The sequence below is a fragment of the Herpailurus yagouaroundi genome, unplaced genomic scaffold (assembly GCF_014898765.1).
Source record: "Herpailurus yagouaroundi ecotype Mexico unplaced genomic scaffold, PumYag 139, whole genome shotgun sequence".
In the NCBI taxonomy this organism is placed as follows: domain Eukaryota; kingdom Metazoa; phylum Chordata; class Mammalia; order Carnivora; family Felidae; genus Herpailurus; species Herpailurus yagouaroundi.
In genome coordinates this window covers 58,606,038-58,613,845 of record NW_024412394.1, presented here as the reverse complement: position 1 = coordinate 58,613,845, position 7,808 = coordinate 58,606,038, and the positions used below count along the sequence as shown (strand labels likewise).

The 7,808-nt window shown below is 41.6% G+C and overlaps 1 pseudogene; it reads left to right on the top strand.

Annotated features, from left to right (window-relative positions):
- The first annotated feature begins 6,613 nt into the window (after nucleotides 1-6,613).
- LOC121029822 (small ubiquitin-related modifier 2-like) lies at nucleotides 6,614-7,521 on the top strand (annotated as a pseudogene).
- The last annotated feature ends 287 nt before the right edge of the window (nucleotides 7,522-7,808 follow it).

Genomic DNA, 7,808 nt, shown 5'->3' with positions numbered 1-7,808 from the left:
TATTAGCGGGGCACCTGGGTGGCGCAGTCGGTTGAGCGTCCGACTTCGGCCGGGTCGCGATCTCGCGGTCCGTGAGTTCGAGCCCCACGTCAGGCTTTGGGCTGATGGCTCAGAGCCTGGAGCCTGTTTCCGATTCTGTGTCTCCCTCTCTCTCTGCCCCTCCCCCGTTCATGTTCTGTCTCTCTCTGTCCCAAAAATAAATAAATGTTGAAAAAAAAATTAAAAAAAAAAAAAAGATATATTAGCGTCAAATGTCAGGCTTGGAAAACAATTATGCTATACCTGCCATATTCTTATGACCCATTTGCCTATTAACTCTAATAAAAAGTCAAATGAAATAGTCTGCCCCAGTTTATCATTAATGCTTCATTGTAACTGATGCCTAGTAAGCCTTGATTCTGTTTCTAAGTGCAACTACGTCAATTTTACATAATCTACTATAACCTTATCCAACCTTCTTAGTAATCAAAGAAACGTAAATCAGAAAGCAGTGATAATATATCCTTTACATACCAAATGTTGAGAGTTTGTAATAATTTGTTGAATGTTGTTGAAACTGCAGGGATATCAGACTTTCATGCAACTGAAAGACATCTTTCTCAATGGCAAATTGGCAGAAGTATCTATGGCCTTGAAAATGTAGATTTGCTTTGTCCCAATATTTCCTCTTCTGGGATTTTATCCTAAGGTCATCATTGATACACACAAAGACAGAGCTACTAGTATGTTTGCTTTGCATGTTTATAATGGGGGTGGGGGGGGTGGGCAGTTACATGCTAAAAGCCCAAAACAGAAGATTCCTTTAGATATGTATCTATACAATAGAATACTATGAAACCATTTAAAATAATGTTGTAAAATGTTTCATGTCCTAGAGAAACGGTCACAATTGAGCCAAAAAGGCAAGTTACAAAACGGAATATCTAGTATGATCTTATTGTGTGTGTGTGTGTGTGTGTGTGTGTGATGTGCACACACAAATGACTGAAATGTGTATACTGAAATAGGCAGAGTGGTTGTCTTTGAATAATGAAGTTAAAGGAAATTTTTATCTCATTCTATTTGATTACCTATATTTTCTAAATAGGGAAAATAGTAAGATCCACTGTCTGTTATAAACACTACGTATTCCTACAGGCATGGCTGAAGCTAATAGGGTACAAAGAACCCATTCCTCTGTTTCTCCCTTACTCTCCATATTATTTTGTTCTACCTTTCTTATAGCCTTTCACATCCTGCTTCATATTTACCTCTATATAATTTTACTTCCTTATGTAATGGAAGAGCCTTTGAATTCTGAGACAGGATTTTAAATCTCTATATACCTCCACTACCATGAGGCATATTCTCTTCCAGTGTGAGAGAAGGTAATAAGTAATTTCTGAAAAAATGAATACATGAACATTTACTGAAAACGGAATGAGGATAAACATTTTTAAAGAAGAAAAATTCGGGGCGCCTGGGTGGCGCAGTCGGTTAAGCGTCCGACTTCAGCCAGGTCACGATCTCGCGGTCTGTGAGTTCGAGCCCCGCGTCGGGCTCTGGGCTGATGGCTCAGAGCCTGGAGCCTGTTTCTGATTCTGTGTCTCCCTCTCTCTCTGCCCCTCCCCCGTTCATGCTCTGTCTCTCTCTGTCCCAAAAAATAAATAAACGTTGAAAAAAAAAATTAAAAAAAAAAAAAAAAGAAGAAAAATTCATTGGTAGTGCCTACAATATCATGGGTGTTTGACAACCAAAAACATTATATGGGGCTCATGTTACATGTCTTTCTGGAAAAAGGGTTAGGCCAATCTAAACTAGGGGGCTTCTATATTCCAGCCTAACTGCCTGCTAACTCCTATTTCCAGACAGGTAAGCCACAGACTCTGGCCTCCTCTTGCCTCAGATGTTTCCAGAACCATCCCATTGGTAAAGCTATGAGCCTGGGATACAACTTCTATGCAAGCACAGTGAATATCCACATTCTCTAATTTCATAGTGAGCTATTGTTAACCCAGGAAAAAAAGCTCCACAGTAAGTACCTTATGACCAAGCACTTCAACTTCCAAAAGGTCTCTCTTAACACAGCTCAGTTCTCTTCTATGTTTCCAGCTCAAATTAAAAAAAAAATGTTTTTGTTAAGTTTTTTTCCAGACATTTTTTTTTCTATTTTAGGCATTCTTACAAAAATAAGACTCCAGTTCTAAGGGCAGACATTTGGACCTTTCTGGCAGGGACTCCCGCCCTGGGCAAGCACACTTGATGATCACACGGTACATGGTCCCTTCTCTCATGGCCATCTGCTAGACTGGCTCACTGCCCACTCACAAGCGCATTGAATTGTTTCACTAGGACACAGGTGCCAGGCTATCATGGGCTTAAATGAGCAGCCCACATAATACAGCAAAATGTTCCTCTTCCCTTCAGGAGGATCCTTCCCCATGACAGCCTTAAAGTAGTGTCACTACATGGCTTCTGAAGCTTGATTACAGCCAGAGACATGGGTGAGCCAAAGAAAACACTGTAAGAATCAAAAACCCTTACAGATCAGTGGTCACAGAGCAGAGCAAGTGGTTGTGCTAGCTATGGTACAGGTAGAGGTGTGGTGTGAACAAAAACCTCAGGACTCTAGAAAGAAAGAAGTCACCACCCCTTAGATTTATGTAAAACTGAAGAAGGAAATATACAGTGTGTGTGTGTGTGTGTGTGTGTGTGTGTGTGTGTGTGTGACTATGCCTTAACCTACAGCAGAGAGAAGAACAAGTAACATGGAAATTAGAGCTAAAGACATGAGGGCATGTCCCAACTCTACCACTTGATGAGACCTTCAGCTGGCCACTGATCTCAATATACTTAACAGTTAAATAGGTATAACAATAATACCATATGTTAGCATCACTATGATTATATATCTTTCGCTCCAAAACTTAGTGGCTTAAAACAACATTAGTTATTTTCTCTCTGTGAGTCAAAAATTTGGGAGCAGTTCAGCTGGGCAATTCTAACTCAGGGACCTTCAAGAGGCTGCAGTCAGGATGTGGCTGTGCCTGGTGCCATCTTAAGGCTTCTTCACTCATATATTCTTCACTCATATGTCACCTGGCCTGGAAAGACAGGAACAGTGAGAGGTGGAGCCACTAGAATGTTTCAGGCATATCTTTGTGTCTCTACACATTCTCTCTACATGGTCTCTCCAGCATGGCAACTTCAAGGTAGCCAGATGTTCTCCATGGTGCCTGCGAAAGAGCATGTCTTGAGAGAGAGATCCAGGAGAAAGCTGTACTGCCTGTACATACAGCCTTGGAAGTCACATAGTGTCACGTCCACATATTCTATTGGTAAAGGTAGTTTACAAAAGTCTACTGCATCCTACCCATGGAGAAACATCCACATTGGATTTTAAGAGCATGAGAGATGAGATATAAATTTTCCATCTTTGGAAAATATAATCTGCTGTGCCATGCAAGGTTGTTTTAAGGATTCAATAAAAGCATTCACATTCCCTTTATAAGCTGTAAAACACTATGCAAATATTAGCAATTTTTATCACAATAGTAATATTAAAATGCATCTTTTTATCTCAGCCTATTATAGAAAGTAATTTCCACAGATGAGGCTACAGGGGCATAGTGAACTAAACTTCACTAAGATGGAGTGAAGGCAGTAGTAAAAGCACAGAAGGCATCTACTCAAAGACCAGTGGGACATTATCCCAAAAACTTTAAGAAAGGGGTTATATATTTCTTTACTCCCATATCCAAAAAAGAATCACCTGGCCTTAACAACCTCTTTCTGTTCATGCAATTGAGTAGAACCCAAATGCAAGTCTTAGATCTGCCACTAACTCAAGAGTGGAAATGAAGGAATTGCCTAACTGGGGGGCTCCAAATGATCTTTAAAGTTACTATAAGTTCTAGGAAGTTGGGACTCTAAGAGCCAGTTGGATTCTCCTTGCTGATTCAATGGATTAAACTTTTAAGGCACTTATTTATACAGACCCTAAACCCCAGCTTTCAACTTATAAATATCCTTACATTTGAAGGAGTGGCAACACAGATTAATGAGGGTGAGAGACAGCAGTAGAAATATTGCCTGTGCCAAAAAGGAGGGTTTCCAGGGTGCAAGGTTCAGGGCTCATCTCAGGTGAATCCTGAGAACAGACTAAACAGAATCTGGGGCTCCCAGGAAATGAACTTGGTGAAACGAAATCAAGATCTAATCCCTACCTGAGACCCAATACCCTCCAATCATTCCCCTGGCCCCTTGATGGTCTCCCTTCCCATCTTAGGCCCCTCAGCAAGATAAGTGGATCAAAAAGATACACGTTCCCTGATGGCTGTAATTATTTCAGGCTGCCACCACTCTTAGCATCAGAGAATTTTGCCTGTTAGCTATTATTAATCAAAATTACTCAGGTGGGCATTTTTCAATGCAAAAAGTAAGCTACAGAGTTGAGTTAGAGAAATGCAATGATTTCTATAAAAAGAAAATAACATATTTGTATATACATATATATTCATTCAATGAATAAATACTTGTCCAGTTAATGCATATGCTTTTGTGTGCATAGAACATCAGGGAGGGCACATAACAAACTGAAGGCAGTTGCTGCCTCTGACAAGCAGAACTGGAGACAGAGAAGGGATGAAAGACTGTTTTCACTAAATTTGCTTTTGTACTTTTAGAGTTTGTACCACAAACATATATTACTCATTCAAAAAATTGTTTAAAGTTACTCAGGGATAACTTGTGATCAGGAGGCTTGCACTAGTGCTAGGCTTCCTGAAAGGAGAAAAGACCCCAGGCTTTTCACACCACGGCTCTTTCTCACATGAGGATTTCACTGGTTTCTATTTAAAATACATCATTAAAAGTAAAGTGATAGGGTGGATCAGACGGTTGAGCATCGGACCCTTGGTTTCGGCTCAAGTCATGATCCCATGGTCATGGGATCGAGCCCTGTGTCAGGCTCTGTGCGGAGTGTGGAGCCTGCTTAAGATTCTCCCTCTCTCTAAAATAAAAAATAAATAGGGGGGCGCCTGGGTGGCGCAGTCGGCTAAGCGTCCGACTTCAGCCAGGTCACGATCTCGCGGTCCGTGAGTTCGAGCCCCGCATCAGGCTCTGGGCTGATGGCTCAGAGCCTGGAGCCTGTTTCCGATTCTGTGTCTCCTTCTCTCTCTGCTCCTCCCCCGTTCATGCTCTGTCTCTCTCTGTCCCAAAAATAAATAAACGTTGAAAAAAAAATTTATAATAAAAAAATTTAAAAAAATAAAATAAATAAATAAATAAATAAATAAATAAAGTAACATCATAGAACTTTTAATTTGTTTTCACCTGAGTTCCTCCAAAACTGTAAGCAGTTGATTTGGGAAGTGATTCCAGGTTGCAGAATGCAGAAGAGGCCACTAAAGACGGAAAGGAAAGCCTCTCCAAGGACAGGCTCCTAGTTGGCCACCACTAGCAGGACCATTGTTTTCCTCAATTCTGCAGAAATGTCTGAGAAGCCTTATGAAACACAGAACAAAACGTGGCTAGAAGAACAGAGAAGGAAGTAGTTAACCATCAGCTCCCATTCCCCCTGGACAAAGTTGCTTCCAAAAGGGTTTCATTTCCCTGAACTTGTGGGTGGACACTTGTTAGTGCTTACAGGATTTCCTACGATTTCCTACCTGCAGGTGTCAGACATACCCCAGACAGGAAGCAAGAAGTGCTCATGGCACAGGCCTGAGATAAGGTGAGGCACTGTTGGGATACAACCCAAGTGAGGCTAGCTGACACGCCCCCACACCCCCCCCCACCTCCACACCCCCCTCCCTGGAGCTGGTTGCCACAGCAATGGCTGGATCAGAGGGGAGACAGAAAAGTGTCCAAACACTTATGACAACTTCCTTCTTTTGCAAATTTTGTATTGTTTTTCTGTCCCTGGCAAAAGCAATAATAATAATAATTCTGTACTTGTAAAGGTTAAATTAGTCAAAGAAATCATAAATATCATATGATTTCACTCATATGTGGAATTTAAGAAACAAAACAAATGAACATGGGGAAGGGAAGGAAAAATAAGATTAAAAAGAGAGGGAGTTAAACCATAAGAGATTCTTTAGACAGAGAACAAAATGAGGGTTGCTGGAGGGGAGGTCAGTGGGGGGGATGGGATAAATGGGTGATGGGCATTAAGGAGGGCACTTGGGGGCGCCTGTGTGGCCCAACTGGTTAAGCACCCGGCTCTTGATCTTGGCTCAGGTCGTGATCTCCCAGTTCATGGGATCAAGCATCAGGCTCTGCACTGACAGTGTGAAGCCTGCTTGGGTATCTCTCCTTCTCTCTGCCCCTCCCCAGCTGGTTCTCTCTCGTGCTCGCTCTCTCTCTCTCTCTCTCTCCCCCTCTCCCTCTCCCCCAAAAACTAAATAAATAAACTTTAAAAAAAAAAAGGAGGGCACTTGTTGGGATGAGCACTGGCTTATATGTAAGTGATGAATTACTGAGTTCTAATCCTGAAACCAATACTATACTGTATGTTGACTAACTTGAATTTATTTAAATAAGTTTTTCAAAAAGATGAATTTAATATATAAAACATAGCCAGTTGCTTACATAAGAAAAGAATGTTTCTGCAAGGGAGGGTACTCAAGAACAGTAATGCTAGGTGGCTCCATGGATGAGAATTGAAGGTCAGGGAAGATTTTCAACACATATCTTGTTGTATCCTGAATTTTGAAGTACAGCCACACTATCCATTACAAATGAAATTAGTTTTAGGCCGCTCCTGGTGCTGCTTGTGTGGTCGTTCAGTGCAGACCTGGTACCTCTCTTGTGAAGCGGCAGCTGAGGAGACTCTGGCACTCGCCGTGGCCAACGAAAAGCCCAAGGAAGGAGTCAAGACTGAGAACAACGATCATATTAATTAGAAGGTGGCAGGGCAGGATGGTTCTGTGGAGCAGTTTAAGATTAAGAGGCATACACCACTTAGTAAACTAATGAAAGCCTAGTGTGAACGACAGTGTTTGTCAATGAGGCAGATCAGATTCCGATTTGATGGGCAGCCAATCAATGAAACAGACACACCTGCACAGTTGGAGATGGAGGATGAAGATACAATTGATGTGTTCCAGCAGCAGACGGGAGGTGTTTACGAAAAAGGGAACTTGCTACTTTACTCCAGAGCTCTGTTCCTCCAGACCAAGAAGACATTCTCAATTAGAAAACCGCAATTTGGTTCCACCACATCCTGACTGTTACAGTATAGTTTTCTCTATTCTTTCATTTTCCCCTTCCTCATGCCCTTATTTATTGTACATAAAGTAACTGTGTAGGTGCACAAGCATTTTGCATTTTTTTTAACTAAATGGCCAATGGTATGTTTTGATCGACATCAAATGGAGATGGGATGGGGAAAAATACTGGTTCTGTGAAAATACCCCCTTTCTCCATTAGTGGCATGCTCATTCAGCTCTTATGTTTATATTCCAGTAAGTTATTTTGCTCTCACTGTTTAACAAAAAAAGAACAACATAAAAATCCTTGCATACCTTGTTTGATTGGCGAATTTAAAAAAAAATTTTTTTAACGTTTATTTATTTTTGAGACAGAGAGAGAGACAGAGCATGAACAGGGGAGGGGCAGAGAGAGAGGGAGACACAGAATCTGAAACAGGCTCCAGGCTCTGAGCTGTCAGCACAGAGCCCGACGCGGGGCTGGAACTCACGGACCGTGAGATCATGACCTGAGCCGAAGTCGGACGCTTAACCAACCGAGCCACCCAGGCGCCCTGATTGGAGAATTTTAATGTTTTTCATTTATCATTGTAAAACCAAGGACAATTTTACAAG